This window comes from Macrotis lagotis, chromosome 1, assembly GCF_037893015.1.
Source record: "Macrotis lagotis isolate mMagLag1 chromosome 1, bilby.v1.9.chrom.fasta, whole genome shotgun sequence".
NCBI lineage: Eukaryota > Metazoa > Chordata > Mammalia > Peramelemorphia > Peramelidae > Macrotis > Macrotis lagotis.
Genome location: NC_133658.1, coordinates 886,679,661 through 886,701,508, shown reverse-complemented (window position 1 = coordinate 886,701,508; position 21,848 = coordinate 886,679,661). Strand labels below are relative to the sequence as shown.

Below are 21,848 nucleotides of genomic sequence, written 5' to 3'. Positions count from 1 at the left end.
ACACCCTATTTTACACATGAAGAAACTGAGGTACATGTAGTTAAGTGATTTGTCTAAACTCACAGTACTAGTAAGTGAAGAAGGATTAGAATTCAGCTCTGCACTCTACCTAATGGAGGAAAGGTCTCATGTAGAATGCTTTAGAACAGTGATGGCAACTGGGGATCATTAAACCATCCCCAAAGAACCTCTGCATGGTCTATTGATATAAAAAACCACATATTCACATTATGTTTGTTCTATTCTAATTTATTTCATTAAAGATTTCCTTTAGGGGATGTACTATTCTGCTTTAAGGGATGTACTATTCCCCTGATTTCACATCCTCCTAAGGACCTGAGCATCATTTTAAGTCAGAGGCAGGAATCAGTTGACAATATAGAACATCAGAGAAAAGAGAGAATGACTCCAAAAGCCAGAGGTTGGAAGGGAGCTGAGTGTCCATCTTGCCCTTTGCATGACTAACCAGCACTCTTCTAATCTTTGCTTAAAGACCTTCCAAAGTAGCCTATTCCACTTTGGAGTCATTTTAATTGCTAGGAGGTCTGGGGCATTTTGTTTATTCCTCACCCAACCTCAGTTTACCTTTTTTGCATCTTTTACTCATTGCTTTTGGTTCCATCTTCTAAAGGGGAAAAAAACCTAAAACAAGTTAAACCTCTGTCCTCTTGCTATTCCATTTGCTGTCATGTCCCTTTCTTTGCCCCTTCTCTAAGCTAGCTTCTCTAGGTTTGGACCAGCACAGAGTCCAGTTTTCGCTCTACCTAAAAAAAAAAAAAAAAAAAAAAAGCTATGATACGCCAGCAACTTCAAACGTGTTCTGATTAGATGGAAGGTCTTTGCCTGGTCTCATTTTCCCCTCATTCCCCTGAGATAGCATGGGGACAAGAAGAGGACTTGCATGAGAAGTTTTGTTGCATTATCTGAAATAGGCCTTTATGAATCACAAGAAGAAAGCTGGGAGAAGGGCTGGACACAAGGATCCCTGAGAGATTCCAGGAGAGGTTAGGGGCTTGTCCCGTGTGACATAGCTAAGTGTCTGAGGCAGAATTTGAACACAAGTCTTCCTAAATCCAACACTATGAAAATGACTTTGGCAGTCCAAGGATAAGTTTTTTGCCTTTTTTTTTGCATATTTGGCCACAAGCTCACTAATATGACCTGAGGCAAGTAAATTATTTTCTTTCTCTCTCTGACCCTTATTTTTTTTCCTCTTCTATCAAATGAAGAAGTTGAACTAGGTGACTACTAAGCCTCTCAAAAGTTGAGATGCCATGGTTTGAGGTTCAGTGAAAGATTCAGTCTTGAGAACGCTTAAAAGAGGAATATCCCAAGAAATCAGAATGCAGAAGGATGAGTGATTCAATCAATGGAAGGTGCTTCACCTCAAGCCCCCACTTCTTCCTCTAGGAAATCCTCCCAGCTTCTTGTGCCTTCCCTTCTAAAGCTGCCTCATGCTCATCCACTCTGTATTTACCTTGTGGGTTTCCTGATATATACATATATGTGTGTGTTTATGTGTATAAATATATGTGTAAACATATGTATCTATGTATATATATATATGCATACATACAAGTATGCCTATATGTATGATATATGATCTAGAGTGTAATGAATGCCCCTCTGAGGACAGAGACTGTACTTTCTCTATGTACTCCCAGAATTTAGAACAGTTCCTGGGACATGCTTAACTGGTTGGTTGATGTCCTTTAATCTCGAGAAGGACCAAAACACTATCACTATCTTAGAGAGAGAATACTGACACCAATGTAACGCAAACACTCAAGCTTCTGCTTCTGAGTCAGATGCACTATTGTTGCGCCATGAGCATGGTACTTCCTAAGTGATGATCAAATGACTGATTTATTGGGAACTCTCTCTACCAACACATAAAGTGTTCTATTATGACTTAATAGTAAAGGTTAAGAGAGAGCAGGTCACTTGCCTAAGATCACACAACTGAACAGGATCTGAACCCAGGTCTTTACTCCAAGTCCAGTGTTCTATCCACAAATCCTTTCCCCACAATGAAATAATTTCAGAATTCTCAATTATTTCATCCTCATTCCAAATTCTGAAGATCATGAAATCTGAAAGGCCCATTGATTTCTGATAACACCTCTCCAACTACTGGAAAGAATTTTTTCTTACCTTTTTTATCTTCTCCAAAGATCAGTCTCTGTGTGTGTGTGTGTCCGTCTGTCTGTCTATCTGACCTTGTCTCTCTGTCTCTCTCTGTCTCTCTCTCTCTCCCTCTCTCTCTCTCTCTCTTTCTCTCTCTCTCTCTCTCTCTCTCTCTCTCTCTCTCTCTCTCTCTCTCTCTCTCTCTCTCTCCCTTCACTTGAGTCTCTGTAGTCCTCTGCCAGAAAAAGAGAGAATCAGCACACTATTGTCCTATCTATGTTTTGGCTTGTTCAGTTACTTCCAGTGCTGGCCCATTTGGAAAAGGATGCTGAGAGGCCTAGAGATGTTTGGTGCCAGTCAATCCCTGTGCCTTCTGGGCTGCCTTTGTTCTATCCAATATGAGCATCAGTAACCCAGAGAGATCTGGCCAGGAAGTCCACTTGAGGGGAGAAGAGCCTCTTGAGATGGTCAGTTCAGTCCAGGCCTGAAGGATAAACCTCACCTCCTCCAGCCTTTGCTGCCTTGAATGCATCTACAACAGTTTTTTGCTCAGATGACCCATTCAACCCAACAAGCATCAATTAAATATCGGATCTATTTCAGGCACTTTATTAGACCCTGAGGAGATAAAGGAGATGTGGTCCCTGACCTCAAGAAGCTTACATTCTGCCCAGGCATTCTCTATGTATTAATCCTTAAAACCTCCTTCCTTCTTGTCACGTTGTTCATTCATTCATTCATCTATGGAATAAACTGAGGAGACAAAATGCAAATAAAAACTGTCCATATTATGTCTTCTATATCCCTTCCTTACTCTCCCCTCAACTATATTGTTATTCAGTTGTTTTTAGTCTTGTCTTACTCTGTGACCCCATTTGGGGTTTTCTTAGCAGAAATACTAGAGTTGTTAGCCGTTTCCTTCTCCAACTCTTTTACAGATGGGGAAACTGAAGCAAATAGGGAGAAGTGACTTGTCCAGGGTCACACAACTAGTAAGACTTGAACTTTGCAAAATGAATATCCAAAAAATATTCATTAAACCTTTCAATAAGGTTTTTTTAATTTTTAATTTATTATTTATTTAATTTATTTTTCAATAAATACTTGTATATAAAAGAATGCTTTAAGAGCTAGGGAATATGAGGACCAAGAAAAGGAGCATCTGAACTTGAAGAATTACCTCTTTCCCATTCCTTCTTTTCCATCCTTCCTCCTTTCATCCAGAGAGACCCCATCCTAGAAAGGCCGAGAATTGAGAAGTAGGGAGAGGAGGTCTCTGCCTCCAGGGAGGTCAGAAATAACACTTCCTGGGGTTGATCAATAGATTCCAAACAAACCAGAAGAGATTGGGGGGGATCAGTCTAGGACTTCCAATGCCTTCACTGAAGGGAAATGTGCAAGCCTGTTCAAAAGCCTGCAGTGCATCAAGAAAATTATGTAAAACTACAGCAAACTCCCCATAAATCTAATAACACTTGGCTCTCTCTGGTCTCAGGAGGGAGCGAGGAGCTCCACACAATTATTCAGAGTGCGTATGCATGTACATGTCTCTGTTTATGGATGCACATCCTGGGAAACACATCTCGGGAAATATAACCCAAATAAAAGCTTCAGATTCTGATCAGACTTGGAACACGGCTAGGGCGCCCGTTCCCTGTGTTGGGGGGGAGGGGGAAACAGAGGTGCACTCTGAGCCAAGAAGGCATCAGATTGGGTTCCAGAATCAAACATGCCTTGAAACTCAGGAGCCAAGCACATTAGCTTCATCACATTTTCACATAAATCACATTCTTTCAAAGACTTCACAGTTTGACTTCCTGATGTTTCCAAATTTCTCTGCCCTACAGCAGAGCTGTCAGGGATTTAATCAAAATGTTGTGTGTATGGATGGTGAAGGGAAATTCTAATCTGCAGCCACCTTTTCACCTGTTGCATAATGGATACAGGACTCCTTTGTTGGGGGGAGATGCAACCAGGCCCAAGCAATTGGAGCATTAACCCAGGACACTGAAATCTCTTGACATGTTAGAAAAAACTGAGTTTTAGCACCTAGTTATCAAGAATGATTGATCAGATAGGAATCTACCAATTGATAGCATCTCCAGCAATTGATCTCAAAATGTCTTGGGGTCTCTGCCCAGCCTAGCATCCTGGATCTCTCCCTAAAAATAATTTGTCTTTAAGTATTGATTTGAAGAGCTATGTTGTGCCACTTGCACCAGGTGGATTTTCTGAAGCCTATCCAGAGGGTCTAAATTGCTAATTACTCTCTGATCTTGGAGATTCTTTAAAGTGGGAATCAGATTCAGACTAGTAGAAAGAATTCTGGTCTTGGTGAGTGTGAGAAAAGTGCCTCAGACAGATATTAGCTGTGGGGCCTTAAGCAATAGGAAACTTAGTACAGTAGAAAACATGCCCAGTGTAGAGTCAGATGAATCTAGATCATGTCCCATCTCTTCTCCTTATTCCCTGTTTGACCTTAGATGAAGCACAGAACCTCTCTGAACTTCCATTTCTACATCTATAAAATGGAGAAAATCTCTCAGTGGATATACTTAAACCATTCTACAAACTTTAAAGCATTGAATAAACAGCTCTTATTGTAACCATTACTTGGCAAGATCTGTGTTCCCATGGTTATGAGAACTCCTTCCAAGAACACAACTCAACCATGCCTGCACATTCTGCCCCACTCTTGTCTACATCCTCTCATAGGTTCACCACTGGGGTCTTACCCAATATACTTGAGTCCTTCTCTAAGTTCTCTTGACATTGTGTGGATAGTAATGACACACAATGTTTGTCCATTGGTTGGTTCATTCTCACCCTGTGATCAGCTCATCTTTTTTTTTCCAGTTACTTTGACTCTTCATTATAATCTCTCTTTTGTAGAATGTGTAGGAATGCAGCTCACACCCAACAAGGGCCTTTCTGTTGTCCTTAGAGTGATTATTAACTGAAACTCTTTGGTGGTTGTAATGTTCCATAATAGCTCATTAGCAAGGATAATTAATTATAAATGGAAGCTACCAAACAGCCTAAGCATCCTGTCTTACTCCCAGGGGGTTCCCCTTTCTCCATATTCCCATCCCTATCATGTCCCAGGGCCTTTTGTCCTCAATTCAACTGTGAAAAAAGTGAATCTTGCTCCTTGGCCCAGCCATAATTTATGAAATTGATATAAGCTCAAGATATATGTAAGTTCTTCATAGGATAATAGAACTAGTGAAAAGTTATTGTCTTACCTGAGACAGACATTCTGTATTCCTCATCAGAAGTTTTTGGTTTCATTTCGATAGTAAGTTATGAGGGAGACATTAAATATCCACTCCTTGAGGGAATATCTTCTCCAGATGGCAGGGAACCACAGATTCCCAAAGGTTCTTCTCAATTCTGGCCATCCTATCCAATCTAGGATAGGTAGAGTTCCCTAGACATTCAAGCTATAGGATGATCCATTCAAAGTTGGAAGGAACCAAGATTCCTCCATCAATCAATCAAAATGTATTTAGCGCCTGCTACATGGCAGACACCTTTTTAAGTGTTCAGGATACAAAAAGAGACAAACAACAGTCCTTGCTCTCAAGGAGCTTATAATCAAAACCCTTATATTGCATGAGACCCAGAGGCTCAAATCTTGCTCAGATCATACAAATTGAAAGAGTCAGAATTTGAACCCAAGTCATAGAATAATAGCCTTGAAGATGGAAATGACCTGAGGCCGTAGTTCAAGTCTCTCATTCTACAGAAGAAGAAACTGAGACCCAGAAAGAATAAGTGATTTGCTCAAGTCTCCTATGTAGCACATAGCAGAGCTAGAATTTGGATTCAGATCCTTTGATTTTGAATCTAATGCTCTTTGTTCTACAGCATAACCAACAAGTTTCCAGTCACTTCTTACCTTTAACTAATTGCTTTTGCTCTAAACTTAGTTGTTTCTTTGCTAAAGAAAAAACTGCCCTCTAAATTTCAATGTCCTGGAGCAAAGAACCAGTGGTTCTGTCCAAACTATAACTCTGGTAATCCAGTATTACCTTCTGAAGTCACTTCAGTGAAGAACACACAAGGAAAAGGGAAACTCTCATGGTAAACAACCAGGGGTACAAAGAATGACCTCACCCCCATTCTTAGCTACTCATTAAATTTTGGCCTGGACTTTAGGAAGTACTCTTTTACAGAATATTTAGAGACTTTAGTAGCCACTGTTTATAAAGCATTTAGAATAGCAGATTGGTCTGCAATGGGTACACCCCCAATGCCTCTGCAGAGGGTTCTCTGGGAGTTCACTTTCTCCTTGTACTGTACTGAATCAGTTTACCTCCATCCCAGTCTAGTTAAGTCAATGGGGATGAATTGGAAGAGCAGGACTAACACCTGAACCAGGCCCTCTGCTTATGCATCTGTTCCATGGGACCTCCTCATAGGCAAAGAGCATTTTCATCCCTCTTTTTGGTACTGTTCTCCCTCCTTGTCAACTCCAGCTGGGAGATGCTCACCTGGAGGACCTCCCTGAGAAGATGCCCCTTTGCCAGAATAGAAATTTGCTTCCACTCCAAAAGCTGACTCCAAAAGTCCTCCCACCCATCATGAGTCAATACCATGTAATACATTGCCCCAAGACCAAGTAAATCTATTTTTCTGATCCCTACTTTTCTCAATCCAAACCCACTGACCTCTAGTCTGTTCCATCTTTTCTTTGCACAAATATCCCACATTGGAATTAACTGTGTGACTATAAGCAAAGCTACTTAGGTACTCTGTGCCTCAGTTTCCATATCTATAAAATAAGGGGGATGGACTTGATGCCCTTGCAGTAGGGAGTCTGAAGCCATTCATTTTTATTCCCATCCCTTTACTCTATGCAAGCAAAATAAAAAAATGATTGAAATACATTTGATCATTATTTGAAAGAAATTTTCATGTAATGTGCTTTATTTAATAAATTCATTGATATGCACACATTCCTCCCCTAACCTGGAGAGTGGCTTCTAGATCTAAGGCAAATTCATCATGTTGGGGAGAGTTGTATATGTTTTTAGAGAAGCCCAATAGATTTCAGACCTTCTCAGAGGGAATCTCAGTAGGATAATAATTCTTGATTTGAAAGGATCTTGAAAAGTCATCTTATTTATCTCAGTTTCCAGTAAAAACTCAAACTCTACCTTTATCTAACAGAAAATAAAAGTCAATCTTTTCAAAGGAGATGGAAGAATTTGAATCTAACAACTATCAATTGATGAGCTTAGTATTATTGATCCTTGCAAAAGTTTAGGCTACAAATTGATGGTTTATGAGGATGGTGATCACCAGGAACCTATGTTGGTTCACTAAGAACCAGTAAAGTCAAAGAAGTTTTCTTTCTCTTTTTTTTTCTAAGATATTGGACTGGACTTCAGCAAAACATCTGAAAAAAAGTCTTTCATAATATCCTTGAGGTCATGATGGAGAATTGTGGCTTGCATGATAGTAAAATAAGTGCTTCATTGTTGTTCAGAAGAGTGTTAATTGAATTGATATCAACCTGGAGATTCTATGCCACGGAGCTCTCTCTTTGTCATTGTTCCATTTTATCAGTGACTTGGATGAAGATGTCGAAGGCATGCAGGAAGCTGGAAGAGATAGCTAAGTCAATGAATGGCGAAATCAAGAATGCAAACAATCTAAAAGATCTTGACAAAGTAGAATGCGGGCCTGAATCTAACAAGATAGAATTTAATAGAGATAAATGTAAAGTCCTATACTTAAGTCCAAAAAAAATCAATTGCACAAACACAAGATTAAAGAGAACAGCCTTAAGAGCAATTCATGTGGAAAAAATCTTGGGGGTTTTCATTTACTACTAACCCCATATAAGTCAGCATAATGTTATGGTTGCAAAAAGAAAACAGCAAAAACAAGAAAACTAATTCCGTCTTAGGCTACATCCATACAAGGACTATGTTCAGAAAAGGAAACATATTGGTCTTTGTTCTTTGTTCTGGTCAGACTGCTTCCAGAACACTATGTTTTGAATATCACATTTTAACGACATTGGAAAACTGGGTCTATTCCAAAGGAGAAAAAATAGGATGGTCAAGGTAATAATATGAAAAGACTTTGACAAGACAAGATCCATCCTCAAATCTTTTAAGAACTCATAGGATCCTAGAGCCAGAGCAGGAAAGAACTTTGGATCATCAAATTCATTCCCCCCGCCCTTTTCTAAATGAGGCAACAAATGTCCAGAGATTAAATGATTTGCTCAAAGGGTCCAGAATTAACAGAACCAAAAACGTTTTCTGGAAGAGGAATCTGATTTATTCTGTGTTTCTCTGAGAGTAAAACTAGAACCAATGGGGTAGTAAAAAAGAGCATTGGAAAATTTTTCTGAAGCTCTATATCAGGGTTGAGATAGAGGGAATTTCCACATGAATTAAAAAATTGGACTAGATAAGAGCTTTAATTTTTTTATTTGAGATTTAGGAATTTTTTTTAAAATATCCTAATAACTGTTTTTTCAATGTACTTGGTGTCCTTTGTCATCTTATGTGTTTTGTTTTATATATTTATAAGAAGAGATTTCATATATATATGAAGTGATTATAAGAAGAAATCCATGAACTTTAACAGATACTGCCAAGTTAAGAATCCCTGGGCTAGAGGACCTCTAAACTCTCATAAAACTCAAAAATTTTACTATTGAGTCTATGAAAAGGAGAGGAGCTGGTAAACCACATAGATTTAGGGAAAAGGAGAGGAAAAAAGTCTTCTCTGGCCTGGGGAATGATAGCTACCTCAGTGGGAATTCATACTCCATCAGAAAATCTAAAGGAATGATCAGAAATGAGAGAAATGTCTTTCTTTTTCTCTAATTTGGACATCTAGAGGCAGCAGTATGTGACGTCAGAGGTAGCAGTGGCTGAGCAGGTCTTCTTGGAATGATTTTCATTTCTCATTCTGTAGCAGTATCAAGCATTCTAGAATATCCTTTCCATTTTCCTCTCTTCATTTGTTCTTATTTTCTTCTTATCCCTAATTATTATCCCTATTTTTCCTATCCCTGCCCAAAGAACCAGGTAACTTGGAGTAGAGAATGGTTGGGTGGTTTGGGATAGGGATGTGACTGGGGCAAAGCAAGATTTCAAGGCTAAATTAAAGGAACCTTAAGATTGAGGGTCAAGGGGAGGCTAGGTGGTGCAGTGGATAGAGTGCCGGCCCTGGAGTCAGGAATACCTGAGTTCAAATCCAGCCTCAGACACTTAATAATTACCTAGCTGTGTGGCCTTGGGGAAAGCCACTTAACCCCATTGCCTTGCAAAAACCTAAAAAGAAATAAAAAAAGATTAAGGGTCAAACTTAGGGTTAAAGACCATGGTCATCATCAGAGTGGGGTTATAGAATCATCTGAGTCTCATTTCCCACCTCAGACAATGATCATTTTCCATTTTATCATTGTATCTCTAACATTGATCAGAGTGCTTTCCATCAATTGGGTTCTTAATAAAATGATTCTCGAGTTCTTGGATTGAAGGTCAGTCCTGAAGTGAAGTTTAGAACTCACTCATAGCTCCTATATTCCCAAGTCTTAACAAGTCCCCAAAGTAATTAAGTAATTCATCTCTCTCTCTCTCTCTCTCTCTCTCTCTCTCTCTCTCTCTCTCTCTCTCTCTCTCTCTCTCTCCCCAGACTTTCAATATTATAAGTTCATAGATTTAGTTTTCGTGTTGGAATCAACCCAACCACAAGAACTTCTTAAGGACCCGTTATGTCTCAGTTCAGTGCTAGACATTAGGGATAAAGAAGAAACTTAGAAACCATCTAGTGTACCCTTTAGCTTTACAGAAGAGGAAACTGAGGCTCAGAGAGACTAAACATTTTGTGAAATAGCAATGCTGGGATTCAAATCCATATCCTCTGACTCCAAGGCCCTCTTCTTTCTACTATTCCAATCAAGATCAACCCTACTGCATCCAATAGCCCAGCTTCCTTCCCACAATGGAGAGATACTTTTGTTCTGATAGAGAGAGACCATTCCCATCTTCTGTGAGATTATCTGGCTACAGGAGAAATCAAATGTCCCCAAGGCAGAAGCAATAGTTTAGGTGCCTGTTCTGCTAAGTCAGAAAAGCTATAGACCAGGCCCCTGATCAAAGATAGGGCAGAACTAGTCTTCCAAAAGTCATCACTTTCATCTTTAGTGTAAGCCAAAGGGAGGGTTTGGGTAGGGGGGGGTGAAGAGATGCACCAGTCAACAGCAACTTGTGACTGGTTGCTTCCAGGATCTCCCAGGTCTAGGACTTGGCTATTCCTTGCCCCATGGTGCTGATCTCCAAGAGACCCCCATCTCCAGGGTCCCTTCCCTCCTTTCCCCAGCCTTGGCTGCTAACCAACAGGCCCCAGAGCTGCCTATTTAGATCCATCTTTTGTTTTCTCATAATTATTCAGACAAAGACCCAAGATCCGGTGTGAGGGTGGGGATTCTGTTTGTTTGTTTTGGTTTTTTGCTTAGATTGGAATCTTGGTGATTATAGAATATTAAGAAGTAAAATCAACAAAAGGCTTTCTGCCTCTACATCAGGTTCCAAGATGAGTTTCTGATCCATGATTGCCACCTGGTGGCTGATGCTGAAATCCAACTCCCCCCCCCCCCCAACATTAGAGAAGCCCATCTTCAGGCACAGGTGTGGGAGCCAGAGTGAGCACCCTCCACAGAGCCAGGGTCTGGCTTGATGGGGGTGCTGGGTAGAGCCCCTCACCAAGTGTCCATGCTAGCTGGCATTCTAAGGCTTTAGTTCTAGAAAGGGTCTTAGACTTCTGGATTCCTTCATTTTACATATGAGGAAACTGAGGCCTACAGAAAGTAATTCATCCAAGACCAGAACAGAGATTTGATTCCAGATCTTTTGATTCTCAATGCAATAATTTTTTCCCTCCTACACAATAGAGAGAACTGGATCTATTAGGATTTATTTTAATAGCTAGTCTAATCTGTTCATTTGACAGATGAGGAAACTGAGGCTAAAGGATGTTAGGTGACTTGTCCAAGGTCACACATACATCAAAAACATGGTCCTAGAAAGGACTTTAGAAGCTATTTAGAACAATTCTCTCAATGACAGAAGGGTAAACTGAAGCCCAGTAAAACTAAATACCTCACCTAAACCCTTTTAAGACCAAGTGGTAGGGGCTGAGTGACTTGCCCCAGGTCACATGAGTAGCAGAGATGACAAAAGCATGATTCCAACCCATGCTCTCTACCTTCCTAAGGTCTAACAATAGGCTTGCCAGTTCCCAGATCTGAGGAAGAGAACAAACAGAAGTGATTTCTAGGTGATGGATTTGGCATGCATGAACTTTTATTTTAAAATATCCCTGACCTATCTAGTAGTATTTTTTTCATGTTACATTTATTCTCATTCAGAACTGGCAACAAGTTCAGAAGAGATATCAGTGACTTAAGTTAGACAATATATGAAAGGTACTTTGCAAACCCTCAAGTATTATAGAAATATAAGCTATTCTTGTTGAGGTTAGTGTTGTTGGAACACTTTGCATTTACAGAGAAGGGGGTTCTTTTAAATTCCTGCCAAATTTAGGAGGGGGGGAGTCTGTGAAGTCACTAATGCTTCTATCTCCTATTCTCCCCTGTGGAAGATGTGGTCACTATGAGCAAAGGTAAAAAGAGGGAGCTGGACTAGATGATCTCTAAGGTCTTCCAACTCTGATTCTATCTATGGACCTAAATTGAGAGTTTGGAGAAGGGGTTAGAAAAGGATAGAGGATAGCTAATCCTAAAGTAAAATCATGCTTCAGGATCTTCTGGGTTCCGGGTTGGGAAATTCGAAGAATTTTTAAATATCCAAGCCACTGAGTAAAGAGCTCAATATTGGTTTGAATGAATCAACCATTCAGTTGAGACCAAGAGTCTAAGGATTTTCTCAAATCTCCAAAATTTCCCAAATTTTCCTTAGTAAGACCTGCCATTTGTACCTAAAAGCTCTATGTCTCTCCTCTATGACTTTTTGGGTCCCTTTGTCCCAATAGCCTCAAAATCTATCCAATTTAACTTAATTCAAGAACTATTTATTAAGTACCTACTGTATGTCAGATTCTATGCTAGGCCCCAGAGCTATGAAGATAAAAATGAGTCAATTACTTCCTTCAAGAAACTGGCATTCTACTGCAACATTATAGATAGATAGATAGATAGATAGATAGATAGATAGATAGATAGATAGATAGATAGATAGATAAATAGATATGTATATATGTGTGTGTGTGTGTGTATATATATATATATATATATATATATATATAGAGAGAGAGAGAGAGAGAGAGAGAGAGAGAGAGAGAGAGATGTACATAGGTTCATAGATACTTATTGGTTCAAATATAATTTACCCCCACTAAAATGAGATGTTTGGAAGAGACAGACAGGCAGAAAGGCAGAAAGAAAGGCAGAAAGAAAGGCAGAAAGAAAGGAAGGAAGGAAGGAAGGAAGGAAGGAAGGAAGGAAGGAAGGAAGGAAAAGGAAGGGAGGGAGAGGCAGAGAGAGAGTTACATACTGAAAAATTATCTACAATCAGATTTTATAGAAACCCAACAGAAGAATAGTAAGGTCTATCCATATTTAGAATAACATTATCCTATTCCAATGTATCTGTGGTCTCATCTATATGGGTTTAGCCTCTATTGGTGCAGATTGCACCCATCCATGCCTGCCCATGCTGTATAATTGTAATCTGTTTCCTCCCATAGCTTCTCCACAGAGAGTACATTGACCATGATGGGAGCCAACTTCAATTAAACTTGACATTGCAAAGATACTAAAAGTATGCTCATATTCTCCATTAGTAATCCCTCATTCTCACTATGCATCCTCCCAGAAAGAAGATGGGCTAGTCGTAATAGACAGATGAATAGATTAGCTAGATAGGTAGATAGAGCTAGGGAGATAGATGGAAATAGATATAGAGGATATAGATAAATAGGTAGATATAGATGGATGGATAACCAGATATGAGATAGATAAATAAAAAGATAGATAAATGATAGATAGATGTAAACCCTTTATTATGTTGCTGTGTTAAGCAATATAGATACAAAAACAAACTATCAAGCTCGATCTTTTCCTCGAGGAATTTACATTCTAATGGAAAAAGAGAATCCATATGGGGAGCTAGAGATGGAAAGTGGCATGGTGGGAGTTATGCAGGGAAGTGAGTGGAGACCTGGACTGTAGGGAAAATAATGCAAAGTCCATCTAGCCAAATCAGGTGACTCAGGGGTGAAGTTCAGATTACCAGTGAGGATTAAATAGAGAAGGTGTGATGTAGAACAAGCTGGAAAGATGATGGTGGTGGTGGTGGTGGTGATGATGATGATGATGATGATGATGATGATGATGATGATGATGATGATGAAGATGAAAATGAAATGATAGGTGATGGCAGTAGTAATAATCTCTATCAACTTATTTAATATAACAATTAAATATTCAATAAAAACAGCAAGTAGCATTTTCTAGGGATTCAAGGTTTGTAAAACACTTAGCAATAATCACTTCATTTTCCGCTTAAAACAAAATGGTGATGTTATTGTCCAAACCAAAGCTCTACATTGGTGATCTGACCAAAAATATCCCCTATGCAAAGATTAACTACACATATACTTCCTTTTCTTTAAATACAGGATTCTCTCAAGAAAATTCATAGGTGCTTATTAAATATGTATTGACTTGGCCTTGGATCACATTGAGAGCCAGAAAGGACCTTTGCTATCATTCAATTCAGCTCCTTCATTTTATCTTTTAAAAGAAACATTTTTATTATTATTATTTATTAATTAAATTTTATTATTAGTTCTGCATTCTCTCCCTCCCACCTCCCCCTGAAAAAAACAAGAAAAGCAAAATCATTATAAAAATGTTTAGTCAAGCGAAAGTAATTACCATATTAGACATTTCCAAATTTGTGTGTATGTATAGAGCTAAGATATATAGATATATATGCACATATTTATACTCACATATGTACAACTAGGTATAAAAATACATATGTGAATATGTAATATATACGACTATATTCTCCAAACTTTACTTTGAGACTATCTCACCTCTCTGTCAGGAAGGTGAGCAGCCTGTTTCATTGTGAATCCTTTAGAATTCTGCTTAATCATTATGCTGAACAGAGTTCTTAAATCTTTCAAAATTGTTTTAATGAAATTATTGTTATTATATAAAATGTTCTCCTGGTTCTGCTCACTTCACTTTGCATCAGTTCATAAAGTCTTCCCAAGTTTCTCTGAAACCATCCCCTTTATCATGTCTTACAGGTCAAGAGTATTCCATCACATTCATATACCATAACTTTTCAGCCATTCCCCAATTGATGGGCATCCCTTCAGCTTCCAAATCTTTGCCAACGCAAAAAAAAAAAAGAGCTGCCGCCAATGATTTTATACAAATGGGTCCTTTTCCTCTTTCTTTGCTCTTCTTGGGGAAGAGACCTAAGAGTTGTATAATTGGGTCAAAGGTTATGCATAGTTTAATAGTTTTTTTACAACCCCCTCATTTTACAGATGAGGAGACTGAGCCTCAGAGAGATGGGAAACAACTTGTCCAAAGCCACATAGCTAGTAAGTAGCAGAGTGGGGATTTGAACCTAGACCTCTGACTCTAAACCCTTTATTCTTTCTATAGTATCATGCTTGGTGAGAAAACCTGTTTAAAGACTCCTGGGATTGGGGGGGAAGCCCTTATTAATTAAATTTTATTAGTAGTTCTGCATTCTCTCCCTCCCACCTCCTGGGATTGGGGGGAATTACTACTGCTGATAATTCTGTCCAGGAAGTTTGTAGCTACAGGAGCCTGAGTAGTTTACTTAAAGGTTTATCTTTCTGGGTTTTTTCCTTTTTTTTTCTTGGGGGAGAGGGGTGTCTAACTAGATCGCATGAAATTCACTCCTTCATCCCTTACCCTATTTCTCAGGACACTACAATAATTAATACAACTAAAAGAGGATGTCTCCCATTAGTCTGGAAAGCAGGTGAGGCAGGTTGTTGTCTGTTTATCGCCCACTATAAGCTCTGGTTTCCAAACAAAATTCCTTCTCTGAACCTCCTCACCCAAAGCAGAGAGAAAGGAGAGACTAGCAGAGATGCTGAAATCTAATTTGGGGGAATTTTTGTTTATGTTGTTTAGTTTTTCTGGGAGGAAGGAACTGAGTTTGTTCTGAAAATTAATGTTTTCCCTTCAGGCTAAATTGCAATTAACCTACACCACCAGCTTCCCACCTAAAAAGCAAAAACTTATTTCCTTCCTATACCCGAGCATTTGCTAGTCCCACCTTCTCTCCAACTCCAAGCTAGGTTGGTCTCCACCTGCTCTTTAAGGATGCTTCCTCCAAAGCCTAGAAATAAGACAAAGACAGTATGACACAGTGGATAGGGCACTGGGCCTGTAGTCAGGAAGAGAAGGATTCTAATCCTACCTCTGACACTTACTAGCTACGTGAGCCTGGACAAGTCACTAAATCTCTCCAAGTCTCAGTTTCCTCATCTATAAAATGGGAAGGGGGTGTTGGACTTGTAGGTCTCTAGGATTCCTTCCAGTTCTAAATCTATGCTATGAACCTATGATGTGAACCTTATTCATAAAATCCCAGAATTCCAGAGTTGCAAGCAGCCACCTAATCAAACCTGCACCTTATAAAAGATCCCATCTAATGGATGATGAAGCATGGTGCCCATCTGCTGACAGAGGGATGATGGATCTTAGGTGCATGATGAAGCCTGGTACCTATTTCCTACCTCCTGACAGAGGGGTGATGGATCCAAGGTACATGATAAAATGTGGTACCCCCCTTGCTGACAAAGGAATGATGGGCCCAAGGTGCATGATGAAGCATGGTACCCACCTGCTGACAGAGGGATGATGGACCCCAGGTGCATGATCAAGCCTGGTACTCACCTGCTGATGGAGGGATGATGAATCTTAGGTGCATGATGAAGTCTGGTACCTATCTCCTGGCAGAGAGGTGATGGATCCAAGATACATGATGAAATATGGTACCCACCTGCTGACAAAGGAATGATAGACCCAACGTACATGATGAAGCGTGGTACCCACCTGCTGACAGAGAGTGATAGATTCAAAGTGCAGGATGAGGCATAGATTTTTAACAAATGTATAGAATTGTTTTGACATGCTTATTGTTTCTATCGATACCAGAATTGTAATTTGTTGGGGGGGGTTTGTTTGGGGGTTTATTTTTAACAAGTGGGGATTGGAAAAACAGAGGGGAGCTAATGATAATGTTGCCAAGAAAAGAAAAGAAACAAAAAAGGGTCATTGGTGCATTTTTAAAACACTCAGAAGGGAATAGAAGAAAGTTCAGAGACATAGACAAGCAGGACAGCTTTGAAAGTAACATATTGAACTTACCATGTTTTTAAAAAAGTTGTATATGATAAAGACTCATGGTTTCACACATTTAAGAAAAAAGTTCCTCTAATATCTAATAAGTGGTTATTTAGCTTTTGTTTGAAGATGGCAACTGAGGGAACAGTCACTACCAACATCAGATCACCCATCCACCTTGGGGCAGCTGTAATTATTGGGACTTTTTTCTTGATATCAAACCTAAATCAACCACTTCTACCCGTGGCTACCAGTCAGTCCTGCCTTTTGGGACCAATCAGAAGAGTTCACTCTGTTTGCCCTATGATGGCCCTTGAATGCTTGAAGGCAGTTCTCATGACCTCCAATCTAAAAATCTCCAGATCCTTCGGCACATTCTCTTAGATTGTGCCCTGAAGGCCTTTCATCACCCTGTTGCCATTCTGCCATCCTCCCCAACTCACCATGACCCTTCCTAAACCCTGGGCCTCAGAGCAGAGTATGAAGCAAACAGAATCTATTGACTACAGAGTGTTCAGCAGCCTTACTTGGCTGCCATATTGCATGAGAGCCTTTGACTTGAACCACGAAGACTTGGGTTGCATCCCTGCTCTGCTACTCCCTTTCTATGTAACCTTCGGTAAGTCCCTTCCCTTCCTGGGTCCTCAAGATTCTCAGCTGTAAAATGACAGGGATCAGTCTAGAGGACTTCTGGGGTCCCTTCACATGGAACAGTAAAAAGGCTTTGACTTTGGAATCAGAGGACTGGGGTTCAAATCCTTCACCTGACCCTTACTGTCTGTGTGACCTTAGGTAAGTTGCTTACCTCTTGGCCTCATTTTCCTCACCTATAAAATGAGGAGCTTGTCTAGGCATCTTTTGAGGTTTCTTCCAGCTCTAACACCATGCTCTAATGAGCTTTTACTCCCTTCTTGATACACATGGCTAATGACCCTAATGCTATAGACCCACCCTCCCCACCACTGGAGAGTCCTTGCATTGGGGAAAGAGTTGTTTTAAGGTTCCCCTGGTTCTTTGTTCTGGGGAGTTTCTGTAGATTATTATCCTCCCCTTGCCATATCATGTTATGCCAAACTAGAATCCAATCAGAAAGGGAAGTCTCTTCTAGAACCCATACAATTCCTGATCTCAGTCAGTTAATAAGCATTTATTAAGTTTCTACTGTATACCAGGCAACTGGAGTTTCAAGGAAAAGTAAAAGACAGTCCCTGCCCTTTAGGAGCTCACAATTTAATGGGGAGTTGAAGAGATGGTCTAGGGGGTCTCCTTCTGGGAAGGATCTAGGAGGAACTCTCCATGGACCACTCTCAGCCTTTTCCAGGAAGACGAGGGAGGGACCCCAAGGACCGCAAAGGTAGCGTTCAGCAAATCAGAAAGAGCTGCAGAGGGAGGTGAGGTGATGGAGCTGAAAAGGGGGAATTCTCAACCAGAGCTGGATTTGGATCAGTTCTATAGCAAGGATGAGGGCTGACCAGTGGACAGCCTGCATACTCTATTGGGAGCCAGAGATGTCAAGAGAATGACATGAGACCTCCAAGTGTTGAGCTGGCCTCTATGGAAAGCAAGAAGAAGTGTGTGGAAGAGCCCCTCCTCCAGGATGCCTTGGTCCTGGGTGGTTGGTGATCTCCATCCTTGGAGGCAGCCTCTGACTCTGGGGTCACAGATCCATTGAAATATTGAAATAAGTGGTATTTGTGTTTACAGAGACTTTTGCTCACTCAACTGAGGCTTGCAACAACCATGTGATATGGAATCTATTGGCCTCATATTCCATTTTCCAGGTCAGGAGTAATAAAATAGTCTATAATAAAATAATAGTAATAACAATAATAGTTCATAAGTGTTAGAGGCAGGATCTGAACTCAGGTCATCCTGATTCCAAGTCCAAGCACTATATGGGCAGCTAGGTGGCCTGCTAGGCTTAAAGCCAGGAAGACCCGAGTTCAAATCCCAACTGAGACACTTACTAGCACTGTGACCCTGAGCAAGTCATTTTCCCTCAATTTCCTTTATCTATCAAATGGGAATAAGAATCAAATTTACCTTGCAGAGTTGTTAGGAGGCTGAAATGGAATAATATTTGTAAAGAATTTGGCATAATGATGTGGTATACAGTAGGTCCTAAATAAATCTATCTTTGCCCTTTCCTTCCTACTTACCACACTGCTTCTCAGAGATATCTTAGAGTGATAGAATTCTTAATTTAGAGCTGGAATAAATTATAGGATCATAGATTTAGAAATAGAAGGGACTTCAGAAGACAACTAGCCCAGCCCCCTTATTTACAGATGGGGGAACTGAGGCCCAGAGAAGTTGTAGGATTATACACATAGAGCTAGAAGGGCCTCCGAAAACATTAAGTCCTTTCTCTTCAGTTTACAGGTGAAAAAACCTAAGGCAAACAGAGGCTAAGTGACTTGTCCAGGTTCACACAACTAATAAGGGTCAAAGGAAGGATTTGAACCCAAGTCTTCCAGATGTGAAGTCTAGCACTATACTTAGTCTGCCACAATGCCTTAAGATGACCTTAGAGATCATCATGTCCAATTCACTCATATGACAGATGAGGAAACAGATGACTTATCCTCACAGGAAGGAAGGGAGGGAGGGAAGGAAAGATGGAAGGAAGGGAGGAAGGAAGGAAGGAAGGAAGGAAGGAAGGAAGGAAGGAGGGAGGGAGGGAGGGAGGGAGGGAGGGAGGAAGGAAGGAAGGAGGGAGGGAGAGAGGAGGGAAAGAGGGAGGGAGGGGGGGAAGAAAGGGAGGGAAGGAAGGATGGAGGGAGAAACCAGGCAGTGTTCTAAATATTGGACATACAAATAAAAGCCAAAAAAAAAAACCCCTACAATCCCTGCTGTCCAGGAACTACTCTCTAAAGGGAAAAGGCAAGGCGTGCAAAGGGGAGGTAAAGGATGGGGTGGGAGATCAAAGACAATGAAGGAAGGACTGGCAGAGACACATGGTTTTAAAGTCAGACGTCGGGGGCCCAGCCAGGGCGGAAATGAAGACTGGCCAACCTGAGACCTCCGCAAAATGGAGGCTGCAGAAGGACTCACAATAGGAAAAGGGAAAGATTTCAGGCCTCAGGAATGGTTGGATGTTCCAGTCTGAAGAGCCACCAGGCGCCCTGGGGGTTCCTGAGTGAAAGAGTGAGCAGCAGGGACACTCAGTCTGCCAGTCAGGGCAGAGCCCAGAGGGGAATGTCCCAGGCACAGCCCATGGCTGTGATTTAAAGGCAGGACACAAAGGGTTGTTCCTTCAGTGTACACCCCAAATTTCAGGGGGGAAAATGTACCCATCGGCCAAACCACCAAACCCAGGTTTGAGCTGAGCTGAGTAGCCATGACTCTAGAATGTTCCCCCCAGTTTAAAAACCTCAGTCTTCCTCTAACTCTAAGTGGGAAGGAAGGAATTTTAGTTTCCAGCCACACATATCTGTCTGTTGAATTATCCAGATTTCCAAGGGAATACTTGATACTAGAACAGAGAGCTCACTTAGCCTGTTAAACTAAGGTGTCAAAAAGGGCACAGATTATCATACCATGGCTCAGACAACTCTCTCTATCTCTGTCTCTGTCTGTGTGTGTATATGTGTCTCTCTCTCTCTTCTCTCCTCTTCTTTTTTCTTCTTCTCCTCTCTTTCTCTCTCTCTCTCTCTCTCTCTCTCTCTCTCTCTCTCTCTCTCTCTCTCTCTCTCTCTCTCTCTCTCTCTCTCTCTCTCTCTCTCTCTCACACACACACACACACACGCACACAAAACATTCTCATAACAAAATAGTTTGAAGAGACCTAAGTTTGAATCCTGATCCCTCCTGACTAGATGTCATTTATTACTGCTGCTATTTATCATCACTATCATTATTATTATTATCATCATTTAAGAAATGACCAGTGGGGGTGGCTAGGTGGCACAGTGTATAGAGCACTGGCCCTGAGTCAGGAGTACCTGAGTTCAAATCCAGTCTCAGGCACTTAATCATTACCTAGCTGTGTGGCCTTGGGCAACCCACTTAACCCCAATGCCTAGCAAAAACCTTAAAAAAAAAAAGAAAGAAACAACCAGTAGATTATTTAGATCATCTAATCAGTAGTTTCTTTCATCTGAAAAATATAATGAATAATGCCTGGGGCACATACTTCACATAGCTTCTTGTGAGGCTCAAATGAGAGGATTCTGTAAAATGCTTTGAAAATCTTGATATAGAAATATTGACTCCTGTTATTATTGGTCTTGACCTTAGCCATCCATGGTGTAGCCTTGTCCTTGGGGGGTCAGAACTTGGGTTCTAACCCAGAATAATATAGGGGAAAGAGCCTACTGGCTCTGATGTTCTGGATTCAAAACTTGTCTCTGTACTTACTCTTCACTTCTCTGGGTCTCAGTTTTCTTCTCTGTGAAATGTAGGAATTGGGTCAGACAGCCTCTGAGGTAGCCCTAGATCAATGATTCCATAAACCCTTGACCTGCATGACCTTGAACAAATTATTTCCCCTCTTGACCTTATTTTCCTCATCTGTAAAATGAGTTAGACTAAAAAAGGGGGGGGTACCTCTAAGATCCCCTTCCAACTCGACCCAAGTTCCTAAAATCCCATGATTTATCTCTTATTTATCTTAGTGATGTCACACCTCCAACCTGAGACTCAATTTTCCCAACTCAAAATGGGGAGGTTTCTGTGGTCTCTTCCAGCTTTCAATCTGAGATCTTACTAGTCTATGGAATGAGAGCTGAGAAGATCCCGTGCTCAAAACCATTAAGAAAACAGAAGGACAGCGGTCAGAGAAGGAAAGGGAATTGAATAGTGTGTGGGTGACAGGTTATAAAAAGTTCAATCTGGTGACAATTCCATCCAGTTGAACCAAGGAATCAGAAACGAGGCCTTTATTGCTGTCAACAAGGATGGAGTGAAAATTAAACCAAGGCGCCTGCCATTTCCCATTGACCCCGTTGCCATGGAGACAGCCTCCTTGTGTCAAAAACTAGTAGCGAGTGGGAATGAGGCAACCAAGCAGGCCAGGGCTCTCTGGAGGATAGAAAAGCTGATGTGGCCTCCCACTGCCCTTGCCACCCCATCTTCCTCAGCTGGGAAAGCCCCAGAAGCCCACTGTTCCCAAGGATTAGGCTGGGGCTGCCTCCCCCACTAGCCCAGGGAAATGGAGAACTAGGAACAAAGAAAGACATGGCAAGGCCATAGGAGGAGGACCACTGCTCTAGCCATCCCTGTCCTTCTGCCACGACGTCTTCCTAGTGGTCCCCATCACCCATGAACAAAATTAAATGCAAACCTAGTAGGTGAGTCCCCATCTCTTCCCAGGAGCTTTAAT

At 40.8% G+C, this 21,848-nt stretch overlaps 1 long non-coding RNA gene across 1 annotated transcript in view; it reads right to left on the bottom strand.

The window, feature by feature from the left end:
- Positions 1 to 6,844: 6,844 nt before the first annotated feature.
- Positions 6,845 to 21,848, bottom strand: part of LOC141509216 (uncharacterized) — a 122,516-nt gene continuing 107,512 nt past the window's right edge. The window contains exons 3-4 of the long non-coding RNA XR_012474611.1: positions 16,076 to 16,181; positions 6,845 to 7,736 (exon numbers count right to left, since the gene is read on the bottom strand). This is a non-coding gene — a long non-coding RNA (uncharacterized LOC141509216). The remainder of the gene's footprint in view (positions 7,737 to 16,075; positions 16,182 to 21,848) is intronic.